Genomic DNA, 27,679 nt, shown 5'->3' with positions numbered 1-27,679 from the left:
CTCTGCAGAAAGGAGAGAATTGATTGTTGGAAGGTAAATGAGACTGGAGGTGTTTTTTTTCTGGGAGTCTTAGCATCTTTTGGGTGTGATTTAGTTCATCATGTAGCTGAAGGGGGAGCTTGAGACAGTGGCTGTACGTGCTGTTACAAAGGTGGATGAATGACTGTACAAAGTGAGGTTTCTTAACCTGTTCTTCTAAGTGTTGATGATGTTTTGCTGATTAAAGGAACTGAGGTGGTCCCATCGTAACAAACAAATAGAACAAAAATCTTCAAGTCACCAAATTAATAGAAAGAATCAGAGAATGGAAAATGAAACAAAAGCTAGCATATTCAGAATGCAGTTTTACATCATTTCTGGCAGAAGATGCCGAGATTTTTATAACTCGGTTCTCTAAGCTAAGGATGGAGTTGTCAGCCTTAACTTTGAACTGTCTTTCTTTCAGCAGTTTGTGTTAAACATTAGTGTTATTTAAAATGACTTTTTATCCATGTGCGTACATGGCTTGTTTGCCAAAATGTCCACTCCCAAATGTACTACTTCAGCAGCTAGCAAACATCAAAGTGAGATTCTTCAACTCAAAAAGTTATCTTCAAATTGAAAATTACCCTTTTTTTCTATTGTTTTTTGTTTGTTTGTTTGCTTTTGGTGAATAATTACTAGAATGTATAATAAACACTGTTTCGTTCTTTGTTCTTCTTATATCAGAGGAGATATGCCCTGATTATATCACTTTAATTAACTCTAGCTGTGTTTTACTAAAGTTTGAAGCATTAAGCACTGTTGATGTAAACAATGTGTCATTCAGGTTGCCCAAAACATGTAAATAAAAAAAAAGTAAAAAAAAAAAAAGTAAATAATAGAAGTCAAACTTTATTAATGTGTTTTGCTAGCCATTATTATATCAGCTTTTGAATAGCATTTATTCTGTAATTGCTAGCTGAGAGCCCATAATTTCCATTGTTATGTTCTGAACATTTTAAGTTTTTCCTGATTTTTATAGTGTTTTTACCATATATAGCCAAAGAGCAAAGTAAGTTGGGGAAAATGAGTTACCAGTTGTTCTTTGGGCAGCTTAGCATGTCTTTCTTCAGGGGAATCACTGCAGTTGTTTGCCAAGTTCATATATCTATAATATTCTTTTAGATTCAATTTTCCACCTTTTACTTTTCTCCATTTCATATTTACTTTCTTCTTCATGGTCATCCCATCTAATCTGTCTGCCTGTTTCTACCTAATCTGCCTAATATATCCATGTATCATTTCTTTAATGATTTTATTATTGAAATGACATTTAGCATTTGAGACTTAAACATACATTACAAAAGCTTAATTCTCCTATTAGTGGATCAAACTTCCATGCTTATCCCACAGTCAGCCTGCTCCATGAGTTAAACAAGCCTTGTTGAATGTTGTCCAAGAGCTGTAATGCAGATCTATTTTTTAATCTTTATTAGTGAGAAGGAGCCACTTTAAAGATCTGGGTCACTCATTGTACTGCAGTATTGACTGGAACTCTGTTGAAGATGCAGGATTTCCTTTCACCGCGCAACTTGAGTTTGGTCTTTAAGGCCTTGCTTCTGCCACAGAAGCTCAGGAATTAGATTTTTTCAGCTGCTTCTTCCATCCTTAATGAACTGCAGATGTTTTAGAAACTTCTGTGATTTTTCTCTATTCCCCTTTTTATGTGTGCGTGTGTCTGGCTTTACCAGATTAACTTCTCTTTGTTTCAGCTTCCTTCAACAAAGTAATTGACTTCTCAGAAGTGCATAGCTAGCAGGAACATCTCACAAATTACATCCGTTATTACTCTCTCCTTCTTGAGGTTTTCCAGGTGTTTGATATCCCTGTAACAGTGTGCCCACCCTTTGACTCTGAGCACTTCCCCTACAAATCCTCTGATTTTGTTTCCTACTTAGACACATCAGCAGTTGCAGCTTTTTCCAGAACTTGGCTGCTTCCCACCTTTTTCCGCCAACTGCCTAATATTGGTAGGATCTAGCAAAGGTTTCCAGCCTTGTTGTTCAAAACCTCCAATAAAATTCCTGTAAGATAACATGGATTTGCTCAATTTCTTGTCCTGTTGGTCCTATTCATCTTTGTGTCACTGCATAGTCATGTATCTGATGTGGTGTGACTGTTACTGTAGTGCTTTGCAGTTCATGTCAAGACAAGTCATGATGTCTTGCCATGTTTCTATATCAGGCTACCTCAACCTCAACCTTTTCTTATTTCATATTTCTCCTTCACGTTTTTGTGGTTTTTTCCCTTTTTTTTTTTTTTTTTTTTTTTTTTTTGCCATGAGCTCTCAGAGTCTGGGATGAGAGTGACAAATGTGCAATTACAGACTCAAATTCCCTATAAAAAGGTTAGTTATGTGACGTTAAATGGCTTGTATGTAGAAATGTTGGGTTTGTGGGTTTTGTTTTTTTTTCAGATCAAGCTTGTGGTTTGCTTAAAAGATGTTGCTAAAGATGTTTCTATTGTGTTTCTCTAGTGAAGCATAGCTAGCCAGTTGAACATGCTGTACGGGCACTGAATAGCATAACATTTAAGGTATGTTGAGTTTCATTTTAGACATATCTCTGTATTTCTTTGTCATGGCATAGACTCTGTGGTGATAGGGAGACAGGGCGTACACTGGATAGTGTATAGTGTCACGATACGTTCAGCAGCAGAATGGCCAGCAGTTAAGTTCCTTGGCAGTAGTCTGTAACGTTAAGACTTGACAGCCTGCATTTGAAGTTCATTGACTTGTTGTCGACAGGATTTGAGTACCTGGCCAAATTAAAACCCAACATTGTGAGGTCTGCACTTCTATAGCACATTCCTCTTATACAGAATTCAAATACCCTTGAATTTTTCATTTTTGCATGCTTTAAGTTGACAAAAACAAAGAAGCAAATCAAAAGAGACAATTCTTAGCAGTTCATAAGTAAATTGATGCTGAATAGCAAACCTCATTATTCCCGGACTAATCTGTTAAACAAATGAAAGTAGGTGAGCCTTCCACTTTTTTACTTTTTTTCCCCTCTCATTTAAGAAAATAGCATGATCTCAAGAGAGCATCTTTAACTTAGAGAGCGTAAGTGCACAGAATGACAGTTACAAATAATTTTATACAACAGACAGACAAATTGTGATGATTGTCTGTGCTAAAAGAAATAAATAAATCCTGGCCTGAAAGACTACAGTAAATCACAAAAGTGATCTCAAGTGAACAGAGATAGATTTCTGGAATACGGTGTGCAATGAAACCACTGACCTCTTATACAAGGGTTCATGTCTTTTTCTACAGAAACAGATGGGTAATAGCATAATGCTGAAATCATGCTCTACATAATATGGACCTAGTGATTGCAGACCTGATTGCTTGCCATATGGTTGCTGAAGGGTTGAAGAGAAAATGGGATGATATGCAAACCCTTAAAAGCAACATTTTTATTGAATGGCCATTAGATTAAAACCCAAACTCTGCAAATGAAGGAAAGAACTGTGGTGAACAATGATGAAATAACAAAACAATAAAAGAAGAAATACAATAGCATGAATTTCTTTTCAATATGCAAAATAATGCTCCTCGTTTTATTTTATTTTTTTTGTCATTTTGCCTTGTGTTACGAGCATTCGGTGGAAAGTTGGTGGGACAATGCTGCCTGCAGGGCACAAACATAGCATGTTGGAGAATTGCAGTATTCACTGGGTCAGGCAGGAAAAGAAAATAATCACTTGTCTCAAAGGAAAAGCTTCTGAGTTAAATGTTAACTGAAGTATGCAACTTGGATGCATAAAGCACGTACTGAGAGGCCAATAGAAAGCCTTCACAAGACTTCCTCATCAAGACAGGCTTGATGATGTACTCTCCCTCAAGAACGAAGGGTGGTTTTGCCTCTAGTATTTTTCTTAGTACAGCCCTTTTATTGTTAAATAGTGATTCATTTATATTTTTCTTTATTGACATTTGCCAGTAGACTTGCCACTATAGTTAGAGCAGATGCAAAGAGCTGACGTACATTTTCCCTTACTTATACGTAATTGTCTAGAAGAGCTTCTTTGTAGGGAGGAGGGTACTGATAGATCTCAGCAATATGGCCATGCTTGTGTGCCTGCTGAAGGTAACTTATGAGAACATGATGCCAATGATGTCATGCTTTTGAAATGGATTAGTAACGGAAATGGTGCCCGAAATCTGGATCTACTGGGCTTTTATTACAAAACACTTGAAGGTCTGGCTTGGGATAGTCTCATCTGATCCGTTAGAGGATTGCTGTGCTTTGCCACAATGGGCTGATATGGGAAGAATACCCAGTGTATGAAAGCTATAAATTCAACTCAGTCTAACTATTATAAATGTTTGGAGTTTGATAACATGAGCCACCAGCATCTGACTGGCCTCTACCTCTTCTGGAAGCTCAGTCATGCAGGAGCATACAAAAAACTGAAGGACTTGCTTTGTGTGAAGGAGACATTACTGATTTAGAGTCAGGAAATGCCAGAAAGATTCATAACATGACATTAAAACTTCCCAACCACGACAGATCTTTTCACTGGTGGGAGATGCTTCTCATTCTGCAAGGCATATTCAGTCTCTGCTCTCTGGTGCACAGACACATGGAGAGAGAGGTAGGTAAGCAGCTCCCTGTTCATTTCAGTCAGTACAGCATTCTTTTGGTCAATGTAGATGTATTGCCTCACACAGAAATACCGCAACAGCTGAGTCCATGTTTGTCCTCTCTACATCATTCCACGTAGGAGCTTCTGAGACCAAGCCAGTAGTAGTACAGCTATCTGAGTAATTGCTGCTAACTGCAGACTGCTTTTGCTTGACAGGCTTGTCTGAGGACCCCATAAATCTCAACTTGTCTGACTGCAAGAGTGAAAAATGTTTATTTGAGCACTTATATTTAAAGAGAAGTATTGTATGTATGGGAATGTCAGGATCATCTTTGGGATTGTCAGACTTTTCCTTGGCCGCCCACCTCACTTTTCTTTCATTTGGAGGCCTAAAGACATATGGCAAGCAGCGTATTCTGTGATTTAAGGCATGTTAACTATGGCACTGCAGGTTTTCGTGAGACAAGATTTCCTTCAGCCTAACAAACTGATTCTCATACTTCTTGACTAGTGACATGTTGGCTGTGTGGCAGCAATAAGTTTTGCATAACTTTTAAGAGCCTGTGCTGACCTACTTAACAGGCATCCACTGCTACATAATGTATTTAGGTCAAGTATTGTGTTTGAGCTTATCATCAATCTTGTAATAGTCCAGCTCACTGTGAAAGCAACAGGTACCCAACTGATGCAAACATCCTATAAGGCAGAAAATGCTCTTGTCCTGTTCAGAGGGAGGGTGGTTGTCGTAGTGCTGTAGTTTGCTTTTTACCTGGAGAAGCATCAAGGAGAACTGATCCTGCCCCATCTCTGCCTGTGCTGCTGCACCACTGCTTTGCCTCCCTGTGCTACATGGTTCAAAGAATGTCCAAAACTGTCTGTAAAATGTGATTTTTATTTTTATTTTAATGGCTCATTTCTCTAGACAGTATCTATTCCAGTTTAAAGTCTGCGTTTACTGTGTCTTTGCTGTGTCAGGGTACTGTTTCTCACTTGCAAAACAACAATGTTGGCTTTTTTGCACTGTTGTACGCTTGCCCCTTGCAATGAGACAATAGCTGGGAGTCATCCCTTCGTTAGCATTTAAAATAACTGTTTTGCAACAGTTGCAGTGCGTGCATTTAAGGAGAGCTTCGGTGTGGCTGCCCAGCACAGTGAGGTGGAAGTCAGCTCACTACAGATGCATTCGTGCACCTGCCTTCTGTCCCTCAGCTCGGGGATGTGCAGCCTGCTCCAAGTGTCAGCCTGAACATACTGTGCTAAGCAGTCCTTTCTGAAATGCAGTGTTCTTCCTTTCTTTTGTTCCTGCGGCGGTTGCAGCTGACGTTCTAGCCCACACTTTGGGCAGACTGTTAAAGCATGTATTTTAATAAAGCAACGCCAGCGTACTTAGTCATCCATATAATATTAGCGCAGTGCACATTGGTTCATGCAGTAAATTGTTGCAAAGTTATATGACATCTTAATGCTCTGACAGGATGTGAAAGACAATAACACTGCTGAAAAGACCAGAAAAGGCCATTTATAGCTACTGAATAATATATTAGCTTTTAACACTGTGTATATGAGTAAAATAAGATAACGTATAAAACGAGCAAAGTAATTATTTATATCGGATATAATATTTTATCAGAATCAGAATTATACAACCTCACAACGTGGTGTGAACTGTTTTTGATATGGTATTCATTGCCTTTGAAAGCTGTAAACGCCTGCAGTCTGAGTTTGACTGCCCTCAGGGCTGTTGGAATGCCTTCACTTGGGAGGAACTGGAAAAACATTGCTCTGGAAGACACTCCTTGATCTGTTGTGGACATGCAGGTATCAGTCCTAGTGCCCCAGACGTTCTGATGCAGGGATCTACAGTCAGCTTCTAAAATGTGCAGGGGGCACTTGCATTAAAATGCTTCACACAGACAAACAATTGCAGGACTGGAAATCTGTATTGCACTTTTTAGCAATATATTATGATGTATGAACTGGGAAGGAAGAGTTGCATAGCAATGAAATATGCATGATAAGAAGTCCAATTTATACACAGGTCCCCAGAGTTCTGCTACTTCTGTCCCGTGCTTTCTTTTTAAATGCTGTGCAAACATTGTCAGCTCGTATGACAAATTAGTTTGTTGTATCTTCTTCCATATCCCAAACAGAACTTCCACATTATTTGCTTCCTTACTTAAATAGCGGTTTGTTTTGTTTCTTGTTTTGTGGAACTAAAATTACACTTTTACACATTTAGCTGCACCGTGGTTTAATTTGTGTTGCACCTGGATATTTTCTGTAGGGCTCACTTGGCTTACAGGATTGAAAAACTGCTTTGAAATGATTGACTTTATTTCTGCCTCAATTTAACAAACAAAACCAGAAACCATCCAAAAACCAGAAACAACCCCAAACTCAAACATTATTAATATTAGATCTCAATAATATTCAGAAACATGGTTTTCTTTTTTTCTTTTTCTTTTCTTTTCTTTTCTTTTCTTTTCTTTTCTTTTCTTTTCTTTTCTTTTCTTTTCTTTTCTTTTCTTTTCTTTTCTTTTCTTTTCTTTTTTCTTTTCCTTTCTTTTTCTTTTTTTCTTTTCTTTTTTCTTTTCTTTTTCTTCCTTTCCTTTTTTTTTTTTTTTTTCCTTTCTTTTTTTCCTTTTTCCTTTTTCTTCTTTTTTTTTTTTCTTTTTTTCCTTTTTTCCTTTTCCTTTTCTCTTTTTTTTTTTGTTTTTTTCCTTTGTTCCTTTTTTTTTGTGTCTTTCCTTTTTTTTCCTTTTTTTTCCGTTTTCCTTTTTTTTCCTTTCCTTTCCTTTTTTTTCCTTTTTTTTCCTTTTTCCTTTTTTTTCCTTTGTTTTTCCTTTTTTTGTTTATTCCCTTTTCCTTTTCCTTTTCTTTTTTTTTCCTTTTTCCTTTTTCCTTTTTCCTTTTTCCTTTTTCCTTTTTTTTCTTTCTCCTTTCCTTTCCCTTTTCTCCCCCTCTTCTCTTCTCTTCTCTTCTCTTCTCTTCTCTTCTCTTCTCTTCTCTTCTCTTCTCTTCTCTTCTCTTCTCTTCTCTTCTCTTCTCTTTTTCTTCAATGAATCCTTAAGTCGTCAAAATTCAGCACTAATTTCTTTACTATCATTTCATTTTAGTTATAAGTTCTTTGCCTTGAGTTTACAAGTACCAAAATGAGAATGAGTGGGTAGAGGTGACATTCCCTCTGTCAAACAAAAAGTTGATGGGAGAAAACTGAGAGGCGGTTGTATGCAAAATAGAGACACTTGAATATCTGCTTGTACACTCATTTATTGCACACGTGGCAAGAGGAGCACTTCTTGCTCAGGATAACATATATAACTATAGCACAAAAAGTTTTAGAAAACTTACTAACAATTACAGCATTGTCTTAGGGAAATCCAGGAGTGATGCAAGAAGTACAATGGTCCCTTTCAGTTGAGTGAAGTCAAAGAAGCTATTTGTTTTAGGGTGATGGGTGTATTTCCAAAGCTGCTCCTTCAGCAGTATGTTAGGTACACGTGTTTTCTCACTCTTTTAAAGGAATCTGCTCAGCTGAAAGGGAGGGAGGGAAGAGGACAACGATGCAGAACTTGGGGCAAAAACATTAGTGAGAACATTCTCTGTTTAGAATGAAGTGGCTGGGTTTGCTTTTTTTTTAAGATTTGGATTATAGACTCTTCCTTTAAGTTTCTTAGAAGGTAAGGAGTGCCTTCTAATCTTTTAGGTGTCTTTTTTCCCCCCTTTTTGGATTTAATAAGTCATTGGAATATTGATTGATTTTTCTCCAAACACTCTGAATCATTTGAAAACATTTCTTGCCATGATGTTATTTATAGTGATCCACTAAATTAAAAAGTGCTACTTTTCCCTTGCAGGTACATGCATCATTTATAGTCTAGCTTCATTATATTCTGTACAGTATAAACTCCTGTAGGAAACCGGTTATGTAACGCTCTTGTGTCATTACATTTACATGCATTAAATTCCTTGCAGAATCATATTTGCTGTAACAAAAGGTTCATTAGCAGGACAAAAATGCTTAACTTGGGAAACTGCTGGAAGAAGTGAGACACATTTTCAGGCTGATATTGTTGATATGCAATTATATATTATGTACAGAGTTGATCTGGGATTAGTTAATCCCAAATGACAAGTATAAATGTAATTCAAGTTGTTCATTCAAATCTCTTTCTGTAGTTGTAACTTTGAATAGAAGTTATCATCATTAAATCTACAGTGTATATACAGGCGACTCACTGAAGTTAATAGAACAATGCCATTTACACCACATGGGAGCTTTACATATATACCAGCACTTTACAAACTGCAAATATAGAAAAAAGTTACTTGGTGCACCTTATTTACATGTGTAACTAGTGCAAAATGAATTTATAGCCTCGGTTCTGTTATGCATTTAAATACATTCTTTATTCTTCCACTTGCCATTCGTTGCTGTTGAAGCATAATCGTGGGTGCTTTCAGAAAGAACAACTGTGGGCACATTCTTCTGCACAATGTCATAGATCTGCCTGAACCAAGTTTGGAAATTGATCATTTTATTTTTGTTGAAATGGCAGTTAAATAGGAGGAATATATCAAGAGTTAAAACTTCATTACTGGAGAGCAATAAAAATGCATCAAGCCTGGAATATTGTCTAGAAGATCAAATTTCTTGGTTATGTTGACACTTTAAAGAAATATGTTTATTTAACGAATAGGATTTCTATATCCTGGAATACTACAGTGATAAATTGCTTTCTAGTTGGGCTATCTTTGATGTTCTAATTTTATTGCCCGACATTGGGCTGTTGCTGCAAGTATGGAAGTCAACAGAAAAGGGAGAAAAATAAGGGTAAGGAGAACCTGCCTTAGCCTTTCTTTGGTACTTGATTGGAAGGACCACAGACCATCTTTTGAAGTCTGGCAATGTGAAATTGTACTTGTAGGCAGTTTTTCACTGGATTCTAGCAATGCATGATCATGTACAGACATGCTAGAAATAGCTCAAATAAACTTACCTGCTGGTAGTTTCTGAGCTGATGAGAAATGAGACACTTTGGAGTTTCATGAAAAACTGGAAACAGGGACACTTACAGGTCTGCAGACTTACATGTCTGATGACTTACCTAAATATAGGTATTGTGTCTGTTTCCATAACCTGCTTATTTTCCGTTCAAGTATAGATCTTTAAAAGGGGCTACCTGGAAAACAATGTGATGAATGTCTAATTAATCCCAGTGTGGTGAGTTAGTGAATTTCAGCATAATTCACGATGATTGCTACTTGTTCCTGGTTGTTTTTGTTTTGTCTTTGTTTATTATTTTGTGGATGGTTTCCCAGGTCAACTTGATATAATGATATGGAAGGACAAAGGCCCATTTGGCAGAACACAAACTCTGTATTACTCAAATTGAGAGCATCTATCTCTACTCATGCTCTTCTGCTACTGTGTTTGAGTGCTATGTAGTCTGTGGCTAGTTTCCTCTGGTTTCAGCAATGGGGGCCATTCTTGTACATGATGATGCTACGTCTGCAACATGAATTCTCAGTGCTGTATACCAAATACCTGCTGACCACCCTTGCAATTGCTTAAAGACAAACAGAAAAGAGTAGAAATCTTGAAGGATGAAGTTTTTGAGTCCCTGTTTAATTCCCAGCCTGGATTAGTTTTCCCCCTGATCTAAAATTTGCCGTTCTCATGTTCTTCTGGTGAGTTCTCAGTGGTGCTGGGTTAGTGGTGTATTTCCACTGAGCAGGCAGAGGTGGAAAAATGGATTTTGCAACAGTGCATCTTCTAGAAATACTTAAAAAAGAAAAAAAAAAAAAAAGAATTAAAATTGGTGAGGAGATACAGATTTCAAAGATATTCAAATTCTGTGTTTCTGCTCAAACATGCATTTCTATCTTTTGGTTTCAGCACCTGCTTGATTTTCTAGATTCAGTGTTTGTGCACATTACTGAGGTTCAAAATTATTACACCCATTTGGAGGAAGAATGGTCTATTGCATTGTGGGAAAGCAGAGAGCTCTCTTCAAAGGTATATAAATTAATTCTTTTCATTAGAGGAACAGAGGGAGAAAATGTGAAAATCAAATAAATTCAAATATGTTTAAAAAGGCTGATAAAAGGCTAAAGGAGTTACATAAAAGAGGCAGGAGAAATTTCAGAAGTACATAAGACACTATTAGCTTTTTACTTCCAGCTTTCAATCTGTGTATTGATGTCGCAGCCTCAGTTGCAGTGGTGTATTCAATCTGCAGGAGCCAAAAGGGGCTGCTGGTATAACAAAAGCAAGTGGCTGCACATACAGCTGCAGAACAAACCAGCAGCTTTGTCTTAGGGCAAGGGGCACAAAGCATCTACTCTGTGTGCTTGTGGTCTGTATTGGCACTGGTGTGGCAAGTTCCTTTGCAACTCCAGCTGAGCCAAACTGTGCACCAATAAAAGATTTTAGCTTCAGTCCCAGCATGGGCAGAGAAGGGCTGTATTTCTAGATCTGCTCTCCAGATACAAGGTGTAAGTCCTGATTTTGAGTTCATCCATGTTTAGCCTCAAATGGAGAAAAGCTTAATGTGTAAGATGGCTGAAATTCAGTGTAATAAGGATGTTCAATTAAAAAAAACCACCCTGTGTAGTGAAATTTATTGCTGAATACCATCTTCGGAGTCTGCTGTTCCCTCCTTTTCTTATTAAGAGTAGAAGCAGCAGCAATCAGAAGATACAAACGCGTTAATTAAAACACCAAAGTAAACCCAAAGCCATAAAAGTTTAAGAAGAACAGGTGTCCATTCTAAAGCTTGGGCTTAATGATTGAAAAATAAGCAAGATTTTGTATTAGGATGATCACTTCTAAGAACAGGTACTTTTCTTATTAAATTTTGGGTAAGAAGTCAGACTTGTTTCACGCAGAGCATGTAGATGAGTTGAGTGCTTTTTACACAAATTTAATGCATTTTACTTTGTTTCTTAGAAGAACAAAGTAAAGATTTTGTGGGGTTTCTTCCTTTGCAGCTTGACAAGATGTTTTGCTCATGTCAGTAGACTTCTGATCACTCAAAGCAATCGCAAGCAAAAATTGTTGCGCTTCATTCTTTTGATGCAGTTCCCTTAAGTACTGCTAGAACAGGACAGATGAGATTATCCATGATGACTTTATAACAAGCTGTGGGTGTAAGTGGGTACACTCTGGGGAGGGACTCAGGCTGCTGGAAGCGGTACCAAGCAGAGGTGACAGTGGACCACAACCTGCCCTGGTCTGTGGGCTCTTTCTGGACAATGCTGGGTGTCCTTCTGCCTTCTGCTGATTTAGCACCCATAAATGCCATAAATCCTGGCAAGGTGTGTGCCCACTGCTGCTGCAAGGCAAAGACGTGCTCTGCCATTGGCAGTCAGGTTCTCAGGGTGCATTGCATCTTTGTATAGGCAAGTTATCGCTGTCAGTTATTGACATTCACATTAGTAAAGCTGAGAAGGTTTTATACTAAACCTCCTACTTTCTCATCTTATTGAATTAGTGTTTTTTTGAGTGCATATCTGCATGTTAACAGCATAATGTTTTTTCACGGCAGGAGAGTAATTTCCTAATTCATTTGTACTGCCGAACATTCTTCACTCTAGTTATAAAAGAAATACAATGGGTTTTAGGTTTTGTTTTTAAATGCCCTGTAAACCTCGAATTAGAAAAGTAAAGCTGTGAATTTAGAGGGTTATCCCCTTCTGAATATCTCTGTAAACCCTGATCACGAAAGCTATAGTGAGTTATTTTCTGTAGGATTGAAATTTAGCAGAAAAAGAGAGTAAATCATTAAAAACAAATCCTGGTATTGATATAGAGTCGGGCTTTATGTATATAATATATGTGTATTAGCGATTCTAAATTTATGTTTAAACAGCTTACTTCTTTCACATAAATTACAGTCTACCCTTCCAAGCAAACACTGTATGCGATTTGCTTTGTATATTGTGTATATGGTGTAGCTTCGGCATCCAGTCACAGTAAGTCAGGTGTAGGACCTCATGATGATGATCTCTGCAAATAGTGGCATGTCTGGAGTTTTCCCATGAGGGAAAACCTGTTATCAGGAGGATAAGAATCTCTTAACTCTTGAAGTAAGTTAGGAAAGGAGGAGGGTGGAATAAAAGATTATGAGGAGTAGTCAGTATGGATTCACCAAGGGGAAATCGTGCTTAACCATTCTGGTAGCTTTCTAGACTATCACAATTGGCTGGATAGATGAGGAGACAGCAGTGGATGTTTTATACCTGTACTTCATCAAAATCTTTGACACTATCTCCTATAATATCCTGCTAGGTAAGAGGAGAAAGTATGGGATAGATTGAGTGGACAGTGAGCTAGCCTGAGAACTGGCTGACTGGTAGAACTCAGAGGATTGTGATCAGTGGCACAGAGTCTAGTTGGAGGCCTGTAGCTAGTGGTGTTCCCCAGGTGTAGGTGTTGGTGCTGGGTCTAGCCCTCTTCAACACCTTCATCAACAACCTGGATGCTGAGATTGAGTCCACCCTCAGCAACTTTGTTGATGATACAAAGCTGATGATACAAACCTTGTTGGAGAGAGTCCATTAGAGGGCTACTAAGATGTTTCAGTGCCTGGGGCATCTCCCATGTGAGAAAAGGCTGAGAGACATGGGACTGTTCAGCCTGGAAAAAACTGAGGTGGGGATCTTATCAATACATATCAGTATATAAAGGGTGGGTGTTAAGAGGATGTGTCTGGGCTCTTTTCACATTCAGACAGAATGTGAGGGAGCAACAGGAACACGGGTGCAAAACTCAGTGGGACAGAGCGCTGGAACAGGCTGCCCAGAGAAGTTGTGGAGTTCTGTGGAGATATTCAAAACCTGTCCGGATGCTTTCCTGTATAACTGCTAATTGTAGGGAACGTGCTTTAGGTATGGGGTTGAATGTGACAATCTGAGCTGGAGCTGTTCTGATCCGTAGCAATCTGCAAGAAGGGGAAAGCAAAGGGAGAAAACAGTGCATGAAAGTGCCTTGGGGAAGGCTGTGACGATGGGCTGAGGCTTGCCTGCCATGCAGCACCCTTGTCTGTGCTGCTGGTTGTGAAGGGGAGCTGCTGGCTGCATGGAAGGCACCTGCGAAAAAGGAAACCAAATCCCCACCAGTCACGGATGGCACCCAGCATCTGATTTTGTTTTGCACTGCTTCTTTTCTGGGAAAAAAAAAAAAAAAGGAAAAAAAGGAACAATAAAGAAGTGCATTAAGATCTAGAATTGCAGAACAGGGAAATGAAATCAGTTTGTCGCAGTAGATTTTTTTATTGACATCTTTAGTTTGTTTTGATGCCTGTAATTAAATCGCTAATTATGTGTTTCTGTTGCAGTGGTCATGCTTTTATTACATAATTGCTGCAAGTTTTTCTCTCACCACTAACAATATTTGCTTAACCTTAGTAGTTACATACTTCGTAATGTAAAAACCTGGAAACGGAGTTACTGACTGTTATGATTAACTAAATCAGAGGAGTTTGGATCCTTGGCCATCGATTAAATACGCTTTGTGGCAAAGGACCAAAAAAGAATTAAAGGATGAAAGAATTGCGGTCAGTAAACAAAAAAATGTTATTTCAACCCCATTTTGAGAAGGGAAAATGAAGTTTTGCCTTGGGCGATAAAATAACTTTTAACAATCATTTCTGCCCTGATCCTTTTTGCCTGCCTCCGTGTTGTCTCAGGAAGTGTTTGATTTGGTGAGCTGCGGTTCAGTCACCTTCCCTTTTGTCTCCTTGTATGTTTGTGTTTTTCTTTTCCTTTTGAGTTTAGGCATAATTTTTGTCAGTGTATTTCAATGTATTCATTAATTTTTATCATTTGTTTATTTTATGCAAACCATAAGAGACATTTTTTCCTCAGTGAAGATTGCCTCTTTATTTTATTTTGAAATATTTGTATATTTATTTCATTAAATGAGATAATGCTTTTTCTTATTAACATAATTTCCAGTACATTAAACATATTTCTCCACAGACAGAATAGAGGAATCAGATTAAATGACAGTTAAATCACTTGCAGCAATTTCAACTGTTAAAAGAAATAAGTGTCTCTATTTTCTTTGTGATCATGAGATGTGCTGTAAAGGGAAATGAAATACTAAAGAAAGGAGGGAAAACATAAAGAAATAATGACTAACTTATTGCAGTAATACCACTGAGAGAAGAAAAACTCCCTACAAATAAAAGGAAAAATAATATAGTGGTTTTGAAAGTTACCAAAATTCATTTCTTATTGATGAGTTCAGCACAAGCCCAACACTAAGTGAACTGCAGGGGGAAAAAAAAAAGAAGAAACCAAAAATCAAAAGCAACTTGAACAACGCCATAAACTACCGACGATGGAAGGAGAAATAAATACTTTGCATTTAGAGGACTATTACTCTAAATGCCTTTAATTTTTAAATAATGTATGTTTTGCCATCTTTAGGGAAGGGGTAGGGAGGAGAAGCAGTTATTCCTTGGTAAACTAACTGCGTGCTTTGCCTGTGTGTTTGCTAGGCTGGGTAGGGCTCTCTAAAGGCCCTGTGCCTCTGCTGCAGGGCTGTGCTGTCCTGAGTAGGTGTGGGGCTGCATTAAGGGGAAGCTGGCTTTTAGTTAATTCTTATTTTGAGACCTTTCAGAATAATAATGATGTATGTATTTGTTTTAATTATATTTTTATTGTTACTTTAATTTCCAGAGTCTGAAACAGCTGCTTTGAAGAGATCTTTCACGTGAATGACTAGGCTGTGAATTGATAAGGTAACGCTCACGTTATTGCTCTGCCTCCAGACAAGTTTCCTCTGTTTATTCATTTACCTGTAAATCAGTTGTTTTTCACAAGTTTTATGTGCCTGATCTTGTGGTTCCCTGTATTGACCAGTCCGGTATTTGCGGTTTTCCTTGTCTGTCTGAGTGTGTGTGCTCTATAACTTGGAGCACTTTATCCTGCGACCTTCAGCTCTCTAAGTCAGAGAAGGGGCCCTCAGGATGGGGATGGAATAGGAACCAGAGGGGGAAGAAAAGGGATGCATTTAACTCCATGCCACAATATGAACGGAGGGGAAGGGCTGGGGGTGGGGGGGTGGGGGGGGGGTTGGAATTTAAGAGATTTTAAAGATTTTAGAGATTTTGCTGTTAAATGAGTAAAGAGGGAAAGCAGTTTTATTGTAGTTCTCCCTGCTGTGATGTGGTGCAGGATGCAGGAAATGGCAAAGTTGTAAGGCATTTACTGCACTGTTTTCTGGTGCCAGAGGGCAGGCTCTGTCCTGGTGCATGGTGCCCCTGTCTGCTGCAGCTGGGGAGTGCAGGTAGGCAGCGCATGTGGCCTCTGCATACTGTGGTTGGTGTCCCCTGTGTCCTCATTTGTCATGCCAAGGGGAGCTGCCTGAGAATGGAAGTAGTGATGGAATTCAGCATTTGAGGATACTCAGTGTCTATCAGTGACCTCTGCTGACAACAACCATAGCAGAGTCTATTCCTGCTAAGCAGGACTGCATCCCACGCTACTACAAAGGTGCAGCAGCTGAGCCTTTCTCAGAAACAGCTCCAAAGTTTGTGGTGGGTTTGGGCTGAGTGTCCCCCCAAGTTCTACCCTAAGATCTGTATGTGTTTAAGGATGCTCTGAAGTATGGAAAGTACTGCTAAGTGAAAGTAAGTGCACAGAAATGTTTCTTATGATGGTGCTTATACTTACAGCCTTCATTACCATATTTTCAGAGGGTATAATAATCATTAATGTGTTTATTGTGCCCTTGTGAGTTAGGGCAGTAATGTTATCCTTCTATTAAACACATAGGGAGCTGAAACACAGGTCAAGTGCTTTACTCCAGCTCTCGTAGGAAGGCTGCCAAAGACCTGTTCCCATTTACTGGATTCTCTTCCAGGGTCTTGACTTGTTTCCTTATCTTTAGGTGTTTGTTCAAAGTGTCTGAGTTAGAAGATCAGTTGTGCTAGGCCTCCTCTAAGGCCAGAAGAGAAGGGCAGAGATTTCCAGAGGAGAGCTCTGATCTTTGTGCATTTATAGTCCTTCCCAATGGGTGCTAGAGAGAGTCTAAAAAAAGCCATATTCCTCTCAGCACAGTATGCTAAGAGAGATGTAAGGCTCTGGATGCCCAGTGGTGATGCTGTGGTGTTCAGTTCCACCAAGAAACAGAACATGCACTCCTCTGACGAAGAGCCAAGCACAGTTCTAATTCAGTTAATTTCTGAAGATGGGTGCTTGTGAAATGATGTGTGAGTGTAATTTTGAACAACGGGTACCTGACAGTTGTGGCAGAAACAAGGAAGTGAAAAAAGTCCCTTGATGGGGCGTGAGGTTAAGTGAACAGGTGTTCTCCCCCGGTTTTTGTTGGCATTGAGTCACACTCTGCATGGCCACGACGCTCTTCTCACTATGAGCAATTATCCTGCTTGGTCTCAGAGGTGTACTAGCAGCACGATCCAGATCCTGTGTTCTTATCTCAAGAACTTCTTTAACATAGTCTGCATCCCTGCAAAGTAATTGGACATGTGTAACTTAATATATACAGATGGTCCTCTGAAATAAAAAGAATGAATACGTAATGTGTAATTGCTCTGAAAGTGACAGCAGGTTTTGAGACTTTGGGTTATAAAAGTGTGTACGTAAAAGCTATCTTCAAATAAACTACTTTTAAAGTAAAACAGCAGTGAGAAAAACTAGTTTCAGAATCAAGCAAGTTCATACTTGGCCTATTCCATACTGAGGCTGTTTTTCTTCTTGTGACATAGCAAGAAACAAAATCACTCCTTGACCAAAAGTGCATGATGCTGAAGGTAGCCTCAGAATAACATGATTTAGTTTGGGGAAAATATTAAAGCATGACTACATCGAACTTTTTGTGTTATATAACAGCACTTTTTCCATTCCACATTAAATATCATTTTCAGATTTCTCATCTTGCATGATATTGCCTATTTCATGCCTCTGTCAAACTGGCTGAAACAAGCTCTTTTCCCTGAACTCGAGATATTTGTGGATAAAGGATTATTACCTGTGGTATATTTTAATGGACAAATAAATTAGAGTGTTGTTTAGGTAGACTTGCAGAGGCAGACAAGCTGTTCTGTTTCTTGTCCAACGCTGCAGCAAAGGTCTGTGTCAATATACAGAGGGGGATTTAAGAGCACTGGCTTAGAGCACATTTCTGTGCTTAGATCAGTATGTTTAAGTTCTCAAGCACTCTCCATGCTGGAATATTTTCTTGTTCCTTTTTCATTTGCTATGTTTGTGTGACCCATTCTACGTGTTATATGGCAATATTTTAAAATTAATGAGCATATTTATTTATTGATAGGGATATGAAAATTCAGATGTACTTGATGCTACTAAGCTCTGGTGGGGAAGCATGTGGTGGTGGTGTCATCCCACACAGCTTTGTGGCTCTGATGTCCCTCCTTTCTCTGCAGAGGGGCTGTCGCTGAGGTCACAGGAACACTTGAGGGCAGAAGGGTGGCTTGGGAGTCGGGGCTTTTCTTATGGGTATTTGAGGAGAATGAGTGACACTTCATTTTTGATTTGGTGGCTGGTGTTTGACACAATATGAATGGCAAAATAAATGGAGAGATAAAAAACTAAGCTTAATTTCCCTGCACTTTAGAAAAGGTCTCTAACAACAGAATCTCTTCCCACTCTGTCCACCATGATAGAATGTGTCTGACTTGATTATTCCTCTCTTTCTGGAATGCGATGCAGCTGGACTGTATCTTCACTGAAATACACTGGTGAAGTGTGGAAATGTGTACCAAAATTTGTGAAAAGCTGAATCTATATTCACCTTATTGATCTATCTATCTACATCTACAGATTCTGATTCCTGTAACTGAGATGCAATTACTTTCCTCTGAAAGTGATACCATGTTCATTTGTGGTGCAGGGTTGGGGCTATGCCCTTCCCTAAGTGATGAGTAGAGCCGTTGATTTATCTCAGACTTCAGTCATATCAGGGACAAAATCTTTAACTCTGGGAAAGGAAATTCTGTCCTTTCCTTTCTTTCCCCTGTAATTCTCAGCTCACTGCAATTTTTTCTCTAGTCCCTGAAAAAATATTCGGGAGGAATGTCCTACCTCCTCTGAAGGCAGGCAGCCACCTCCTTCCCAATGACAGCTCATAGCTAGTTTTCTAAGGAGATGAGGTTCACCCCGTGGGCCTGCACATCTCCCTTCTGTGACTCCAGCATTTGTAAACCTGTTTGTAAAGGAGTTTTGAAGTAACTGTGTTTTGAGAATTGTGAAGCTGCTGTCGTGTAAGTACAGGACAGGCATCTCTCAGGTACCTTGCTGAGGGAAGATGGGCAGGACTCATTCGCTGTCCTCTCTCCCATGTCAGCAGCTTGCTGATCAGTCAACGCATGCATATCCTGGGACACACAACAGCCTTTCTTGCTGTCCTTTCTGTGATAGAGGTAATGGTTGGTGTGGGAGGACAAAATATGGCTGTAAAAAATGGGCTTCAATAGTTCTGCTGCTTTGTGGAACAGATTATTGTTACTTCATATAGAAACTCAAGAGGAGACAGTGGCACGGATGGAAAAAAAGTCTAATGTTTCTCATGATATTTCCAGCAAGTAAATGTGAATATAATAAAATGCACATGTTTCTCAAAAAATATTGTGTTAAATTTAGCTGTTTTGTGCTTAAAAAGGCGAGAGGAGAATGATAATAAATGTCATCTGAAGACAGAATTGTCCTCAGTTTCCTTTTTGCAGTAGGCTTCAGATAATTCATTTGTTCTACTTGTAGTTTCCCTATTGATGCCTCATCCCGTCCAGAACTGTCTGTGGGCCATCCTTAGGCAGAGTTTCCGGCAGTTATTTTTGCACTATTGTTAAACAGCACCATACAAAATGTTGTTTTTTTCAATTTATCGTGTGGGATCAGCGCACAGTTTTCTATTGTGGCATACTTGGATGTTTGTCACTTTTATGGCTTAGCAGCTAGAAACACAAATGTTTTTCTCTTGTTTTTCTTCTTTTATAAAGTTTGGTCCATACTGTCTTTACATCAGCAATTTGTAGAAATGAGATCAAATTCTTGGGTTATAATCATTTTGCTTTAAAAATGTTTGAAGGATACGATTCATGTGTATTAGCGAGTGCTCTGTCAATGGCTTTACTTTACTATGCAGATCTGTAAGGGAAAGGGTGGAAAAATCCCAAATACCTATTTTTATTAAAACTTCTCAGCTTAGCCATTCAGTCTAAGCTAGCTCAGCATGCTCCTGCAGAGCAACTTGTACCTACTTTGAGAGCTTTTTTGGAGCTAGCAGTGCTCATGCACAGTAAAAAATCTGCATGCATGGATATCGTTGCATGACACAGACCATCTGTTTGCATTTGCTCTGCATGTAACCCCAAACCAGGCAGTACCAGGACCACAGGTTATACAGCCGCTACTTCACTGTGATTGATCTAAAATCAACAGAAGTTTTTTAAAGGAACTGACAGTAGACTTATTACTGTTTGAGTTTGTGGCAAAGACATTTTTTTAAATAAATTTCTCTATGATATCAATTCTTGCATGACACCATTCTTGTAAGAAACTGTTGCAGTGGAATTGCCAGGTCACAGCCTGAACCTGTGACTGAGCACCAGGTGAGGAGGTGTGGATAACCTAGGGAGCTCAGGTGCAAGGAGTGCACCTGTGTGAACAGAAGGGATGGAGCATGGACTCGCCCTCGTTCAAGGTTTAGCAGCCAAGGGAGCAGTATTGCTCTGGGTAGAGATTGTGCTCCTCTTGAGCCATCAGTGGTTGTTGGAAGGGATGGGCCTGTTTTCCTTCTCTTTTACCTGCTGTTGCACTATGGTGTTTGTATCTTATTAGAAGGCACTTCTTTTGCCATACAGTGATCAATAGGAAATAGGCTACAGCCACCAAGAGGCTGCCAGTTCTGCCATTCACTAGCTTGACTATTGCCATACATTGCATGTAATTTGAGGTAATTATGTTATTAGCATGGCTTCTGTAAAACAAGGAGTTAGTTTTTAGCCGAACAGCTGATGACAATGTTATTTGCATAACTCCTTTTCCTGATCTGGGTGGTTTAAATGCACTGTATATTTTTTAGCTCTCTCAGTATTCAGTAACCTAATACTGTTTGAATTACTCTGTAAGAGATGTGTCTTTGATGAATCTGGTCCACTGGGGGCTTCTGGATTTTTCCACTTGCTAAATTGTTGAATGCCATGTGACCCACGGTTCAAAGCCTGATGGAAACAAAATACTACTTTCCTTTAGTATCTCTGGTTAGTTAAGTACTTTCAATAAAACCAACTGTGACTTGAGGTGAAGAATCCTTGCAGCAATTAGGATTCATTTACTCCTGGAGCATTATATTAATTACACATTTGTAACCACATGGATAGGCACAAAACCGATCGCACACGCCTGTGTTTAGAGATTCGTAGACAGAAGATTTAGAGTAAACATAGAAATGTTAAGCTACTCATCTGTAGCCTGCAAAGAAGATAACAAGAAGGATTCTGTTCTCTGTGTGATTTGTGAACAATGCTAAGTAAATATTCATCATTAATATATAATAACTGTTGCTTTTGGCAGTTCACTTTTCATTTAATTTGATAATGTGTCCAGTAAATGAAGTGGTACAGGCTGCAGTGTTTTACCATCACAATTGCATATTTTCAATCATTGTTAAATGAAGGCAGCTCAAGGCAAAGCTTTAACCCCCACTAGTTCTGTATGTGATGTAAAAAGAGACGGTGCTATCAATCTTTATTGTCTGTCTCGGTTACTGTAATTGCATTCAATAGTCCACTGATTCTGTTGTTTGTGCTAATGTCAGGAGCAGTGAAGAGCCAGATGCTCAGACTAGATCATATGCATCCAGTGGCCACTTTGATAAGTTGGCAGCAAGTCTCTGGGTTCGATGATGAATTGTTAGTGCTATAGATTATGAGCAGCTGAACGCTGGGAGTGTATATGGAGAAACTTCTTACCTTGTTTTAAATCTGGCATTGTGATGCTAGCTAAAGGGCATGTCATGTATTATTCAAATGCATCTTGTGCTGGAAATATGCCAATGAGTCATTGCATCCCCCTGAACAGTAAAACAACAGCAAGGAAAAAAAAACAAAAAAAGGAAAACAACCAACAGAACAAAAAGCCTTGGAGTGATTTGAACATGACGTTAATAGTCCTAAAACACTAAAAAAGTATTTCAAAATAACCTCTAATAGTTATGATTACCTGATGCAACAAGAGAGCTGTGCGTTATGGTATTCCTTTCTTGAATCTATCTTAAAATGTGATTTTTACTGACAGCTTTTTTTCTTCTTCTTCTTCCTTCTTTAATTTGAACAAGGAGCTGGAATGTTTTACGGAGAAACAAACATTAATGCTTTAGTGAAGTATGGGCAGTAATAGGCCTCTGTGGAAAAATGCACAAATCGGGGGACTATAGCATAAGTTATTTGCTTCCTACGTGTTCTTTGCAGCTCTACTAAATGTCCCATAAATGTGGTTATTAAAACTTTAATAACTTTTTTAAAAGTTTTTAAAACTTTTTAAGACTTACAAGGTCATCCAGTCCAACCATCCTCCTGTCACCAATAGTTCTCACTAAACCATGTCCCTTAATACACTGTCTGAATGTTCCTTGAAGACCTCCAGAGTTGGTGACACCACCACCTCCCTGTCCAATAGAAATGATCTGTGTGCTTACTCTGGTAAGCGTTTTGGTTTCTGCACTACTATCTCCTTTTAAAGTTACTTTCACAACTATATTTAAGGAATGTAATTTGTTTTATTATTTGGTAATATTATTTGGTTTTGGTAAGGTTATTTTTTTTTTTAAAGTCGTAATATATATATAGGCACCATGTTAGCTCGGGCACAAGCTACAGAACAAGTCCAGCTGGGGCACTGTTCAGGAGCTGGCTTCCTGTCCTGCCTACATAGCAGGATACAGAGGGAAATAAAGCTTTTCTGTCCTCCCGCCTGTCTGGGAAAGTTGCTCTTTGGAGAAACAAAGCACCACAGACTACATGTACGCTGTACACAAATGGGTGTGCAAATGTTTTCTCATATGTTCTTTCTGTTTTATGAGATGATACTGTGTAGTGCTTGGAAATGTAGGGTGAACTTGCTGCTGCTTAATGCTGCTGTTTTTGCAATCTGATATGCATATAAAGTTGTTATTTAAGGGAGTTTGGGAAACGAAAATAAATTCGTTACATTCATGATATCTACTGTTGCTTTTATTTTTTCCTTTGCATTTAGTTCAAATTAATCAATTAAAGTGCACAGATGTTCAATTAAGGCTTAAGAAAAAAATCCATGGCTACAGCTGTTTTGAAGCCACATTGTTGAAATTTAACGTATCTAATAACGCTTCTCTCTCAAAAATTCAATTAATGACTCTATGCTAAATTATTTTGCATTGATAAATTAAAAGAAATGAGAAGTAAATTATAAGGAGATGTAGGCTGTCGGCTCCATTCATTAGTTAGAATAACAGAGTAGCCAGTAAGATATCAAAATAGAGGATCTGCTTTTCATTTTCTTACGTTGACATGTGGAAAAACTGCTTCCTAGCCAAAATATATTGGTCTAGCTGGAAGTTATTGATGTTTCTCCTGCAATTCAAAGACATGAAAGAGCTACCACAGAAAAGTTATGCGCTAATACAGACCGTCCTGAAAACCTGAATACATCCAGTGCTGCTGAGGGAATGATAGTGGTATCGTGCCATAGTAGCAGGTAATAGCATCAAGGATTTTAATCATGATGGTTATGTTCTAATATTATTTGTAAAGTAAGAGAGCTTAAGATAAGCTGGAGGAGAGGCAATGATGACAGCTCCAGCAGACCAAGGTTTAGTTTTGGTGGTGGCTGTGCTGCTCAGGGAAGCACAACAGGCAAGTCAAGTGGCACACTGGCACAAAAAGATATTTTCTGTTGCGTTTGCAGAAAGCATTTGCTTTGTGGGACAGTTTCTACACAGACTTTACCACGCCACATTAATTCATCTAGTGCAAAGAGAAAAGTATAGAGCAGATGGACCTAGTGAAGGTGGGGCTTCTTCATGCCTCCATTTGTTGGGGTTAACCAACCCGTGTCTCCTTGGGCTCTAGACACATAGAGAATTTCTTAATGCACACAGTGTGAGCCTACATTCTACAGTTTAAGACTAAGCATTTTATCTAATACATGTAGCTGTGGTCATGCACTAAGATAAATGCAAGGCCATGATATTTATATTTTCTTGGAGATGCTGCATGTTTGGGTTGAATGCTTTAAAGGCTGATTTTGTTTGGAGGCAAACATGGGGGATCTGAGAGTGTGCAGAGGTGGTCAGTGCATGCTCAGTGCTCCCCACTCCATGCCCACCTGTTTTCCTGCCTGTGGCTTGGGATCCCCTAGCCCTATACCCCGGGGTGCTCAGGGAGGAGAGGTTGTCAGCCCAATCCTGGAAGCATTATTGGATTTGGCAGATGGGATCTTACGGCTCTCACCAGATCTTACAAAACGCTGTGCTTGGCCCTACGGGAATGCCTTGCTGCTTGAAAACAGGACTTTGTATACAAATACACAGTAACGCTTAGGTATGAATAACTGACAGAAGCAAGACAAAAAGCAAACAAAATAAGAACTGCAGCAGGCTACTTTAGGGCCATTGTTTTCATTCTTAACTACTTGCCATTCAGTCAAGCCTAGTAATTGGTAAAGACTAGTTAACTGAAGGCACGCCTTTAAAAAAGACCGTGCAGGTTTTACACTAGTTTGCTCTTGTTTTCCACTTGTGGTTGTGATAAGCATCCGGTACTTGTGCCCGTGAGTGGCTCCCCTTTGTTTTCAGTTGTCAGATAATGTTAGAAGTGGCCGTCAGACCCAAAGAGATGCAGCTTCCCCAAGCAGTTTTTGAAGTGATTTTCTCTGTGGATGATCTGATGCAGGTCAGTTCAGTTAAGAAGGCATCTGCTGTAGCCCGAGGTTTGGAAAGCTCCCCCAGCGCAGCAGGTAAAACATAGGAAGTGATTTTTTTTCAGGGGTCAAAAATGAAACTGTGTGTGCAAAAAATAAAATAAAATAAAATTTTAAAAAAAATGATGGTTTGTATGTTTTTGCAGCTGCAAATAATTGGGAGTTAAATGTAATGGCTAGACCTGTTGCTTCGTTTGTATTTGTAGATGATTACATTTTCATCTTGCTGCTTTAAATTGATAATTCAGCTCTTGAGTGAAGTGGTTCTTTGCTTATAGCCAGGAACTCGATGTTGCTCTGCACCGATCTCTCAGTTGGGATGCAGAAAATACTGTGAGCACGAATTGTTTTCACAAAGCTGCAGCCATCTATTTAGGTTATGTATGAGAAACAGTGCAATATTTTTCTGCTTCTTGAAATCACAGGCAAATAAAAAGTATTTATCCAACAGCTTGGTTAGGGAGTTGTGGGAGAGCCGGGCTTAGAAATATTCTGATGCTCCACCACAACATCATGATTCTCCTGCGCCTGCCTCTGAAAACACTGCTTGTAAAGGAGAAAATTCTTTGGAGTAGGCTTGTAAGCAAATAGTTTCAAGTTAAGAAACCAAACCAGTTTTCCTGAAAATGTAAAGAAAGCCCTTTGGCTTAGAAATTTGGAGTGAAGCTGAGGAGAACTTCTGTAACATTTGAGAAGTATTAAATTTGAATTTCTTCCTGAAAATAATAAAATAAAATAAAGCTTTGGCAGAAGATTTCCCTTTGTTTGCAGTTGCACCATGACTGTGAATATGGGGCAGGAATCTGGGGGCATTTTGAAGTCAACAATGGCTTGAGATTGGCATTGGTAGCCTTAAGCTCGTAGGATCATAGAACCAGTTGAACTGGCAGGGACCCTTAAGGGTCCATCCACTCCAGCTTCCCTGCAATGAACAGGGGCACCTACAGCTTGATCATGTTGCTCAGAGCCTGGTTCAGCCTGACCTTGAATGTCTCCAGGGATGGAGCATTCACTGCCTCTCTTGGCAGCCTGTTCCAGAACCTCACCACCATCATCATATTAAAAAAATAAAAAAAAAATAAAAAATAAAAAATAACCTTCTTCCTTATGTCCTATCTAAATCTCCCCTCCTTTAGTACGAAACCTTTTCCCCTTGATCTGTCACAACACACCCTGCTAAAGGGTTTGTCCCCTTCCTTCATATAGCCCTCCTTCAGATATTGACAGGCTGCTATCAGGTCACTTTAGAGCCTTCTCTTCTCCATTCTGCACAGCCCCAGCTCCCAGCCTCTCCTCACAGGGCAGTGTTCCATCTCTGGGATCATTTCTGTAGCCCTCCTCTGGACACTCTCCAACAGCTCCATATCTCTCCTGTACTGAGCACTCCACATCTGGATGCAGTGCTCCAGGTGAGGCCTCACCAGCTCCCTCACCCTGCTGGCCGTGCTGCTTTGGATGCCATTGGCTCTCTGGGCTGCGAGGCAAATTGCTGGCTCATGTCCAGCTTGACATATCTAATGAAGTGATGTATATATGTTTATTATTTTTCTCCCCCTTTTCCCCCTATTTTAGTGAGTTATAACTGGGGAGGGAGATGGATTTAAGTGCTGCCATGGGAACTCAGCCCTCTAATTTCTCACTAGTGTTGTAATTTCTTTTTGCATTAAGTTGGATGCCGTTGGTAGATGTTATGCTCTTCTGCTTAGATGAATAACTTCACCTTTGGAAGGAGACAACTGTACAAAATGGAAGTCATTATAGACTTCGAACTTCCCCCTTGTATTTCTCATATGGGTTATATTAGCACAGATCTGAGTAGAGTTAAGGGGAAAAAAATGAAAAGCCTGCTAGTGCATTTCGTGCATTTCCAGAATTGTTTGGGTTTATGCATCTAAACTATGGAGTGTAAAGTTCCTTGGCTTTAGAGAATTTCTGTGTTATATTTTAAGCTATCTGCATGCTGAGAAGCTGGTCACACTACTCCAGTAATGTACTCTTCCAATAGGCGTTTTGGGAGAAAGCTCAGCCTTTTTTAATGCGTGGTGTAAATTCTTAATTCCAGTTGAAACAGAATTTGAAAGGAGTATCATTATGTTCCTGAACGCCTTGTCAGCACAATGTTTAGCAGAGGGATTCAGGATGTATGCGGTGTCTGTGAAAAGGTTTAAGAGCAGCAGCAGCAGCTCCTTCCGTGAGCATTTGTGGGGTGAAGTCTAACATCACTGCTGGGTATCTGCACAGATGCTAAATGGCTGTCATCAAGAAAAAAAACAAAAAAAACAGGAACGTTCAGGTGTAGAAAATTATTCAAATTATGTAAATATTCAGATGTTTTATATAAAAATAAGAAGATGCCACCTTGTGGTAAGAAAGATGTTTTAATGCAACCAGAAAACCATTGGGTGAACAGTTGGCACCTCTGAAAGCCGACAATGATTTAAAAATTCATTTTGTATTGTCACAAAATGACATATTAGCTAGAGAATGACATGGCCTAACTTCCCCTTCCCACACCTTGCCCTCCCCTCAGGGTGTTGATGCAGCAACTGTGTGCTTGTGCTCGTGTGTGTGTGTGTGTGTGTGTGTGCGTGTGCAGAGCTCCTTGACACCATCCGGGCTGGCATGAGGCTCAGAGAGCCCAGCTCAGCACTTTGGGACTTTACTGGACCTGTAGCCAAGGCTGGCTGATAGAAACATTTCCTTTTCAAAGACTTGATTCCATCTCTGACTTTATTAGGCTGGCATGTCTAACACCTGTTGCCTTACTGCTAGCAATTAGATTGTAAAAAGCTCACTTGCCGTTGTACCTATTCTAACTAAATGTGCAGTCGCGTGGTGAATTGTGCATCCTTACAACATTCTCTTTCCCATTAGGAAGATGTTCTCCAGTTGTTTGCTAAAATTACAATAGGGTATGTTGTGGTTTCTGTGTTGATTTTTTGTTCTTTTTAATAGAAAAAAAAATGTTTTCTGTTCCTTCTGTGTTCTTTTTTTCCTGTGATTTAGAAGCTGCGCTGTGTCTTAGTGCAAGCCCCTCTAAGTGCTACCATGCACGTGGCAACAAACTGCTATTGTCACATTGTTTGGGTTTCTGTTTCACAAAAGGACAGTGAGA

General features: G+C 39.3%; 1 long non-coding RNA gene across 2 annotated transcripts in view; it reads left to right on the top strand.

Moving 5' to 3' along the window:
• The window catches only part of LOC107310797, a 385,718-nt gene that overhangs the window by 105,175 nt on the left and 252,864 nt on the right, over window positions 1–27,679 (top strand). For both annotated transcript variants that reach the window (XR_001553731.2, XR_001553730.2), the window contains exon 2: window positions 15,304–15,365. This is a non-coding gene — a long non-coding RNA (uncharacterized LOC107310797). The remainder of the gene's footprint in view (window positions 1–15,303; window positions 15,366–27,679) is intronic.

Source organism: Coturnix japonica, chromosome 3 (genome assembly GCF_001577835.2).
Source record: "Coturnix japonica isolate 7356 chromosome 3, Coturnix japonica 2.1, whole genome shotgun sequence".
Taxonomy (NCBI): domain Eukaryota; kingdom Metazoa; phylum Chordata; class Aves; order Galliformes; family Phasianidae; genus Coturnix; species Coturnix japonica.
This window is presented reverse-complemented; position numbering and strand designations above follow the sequence as displayed.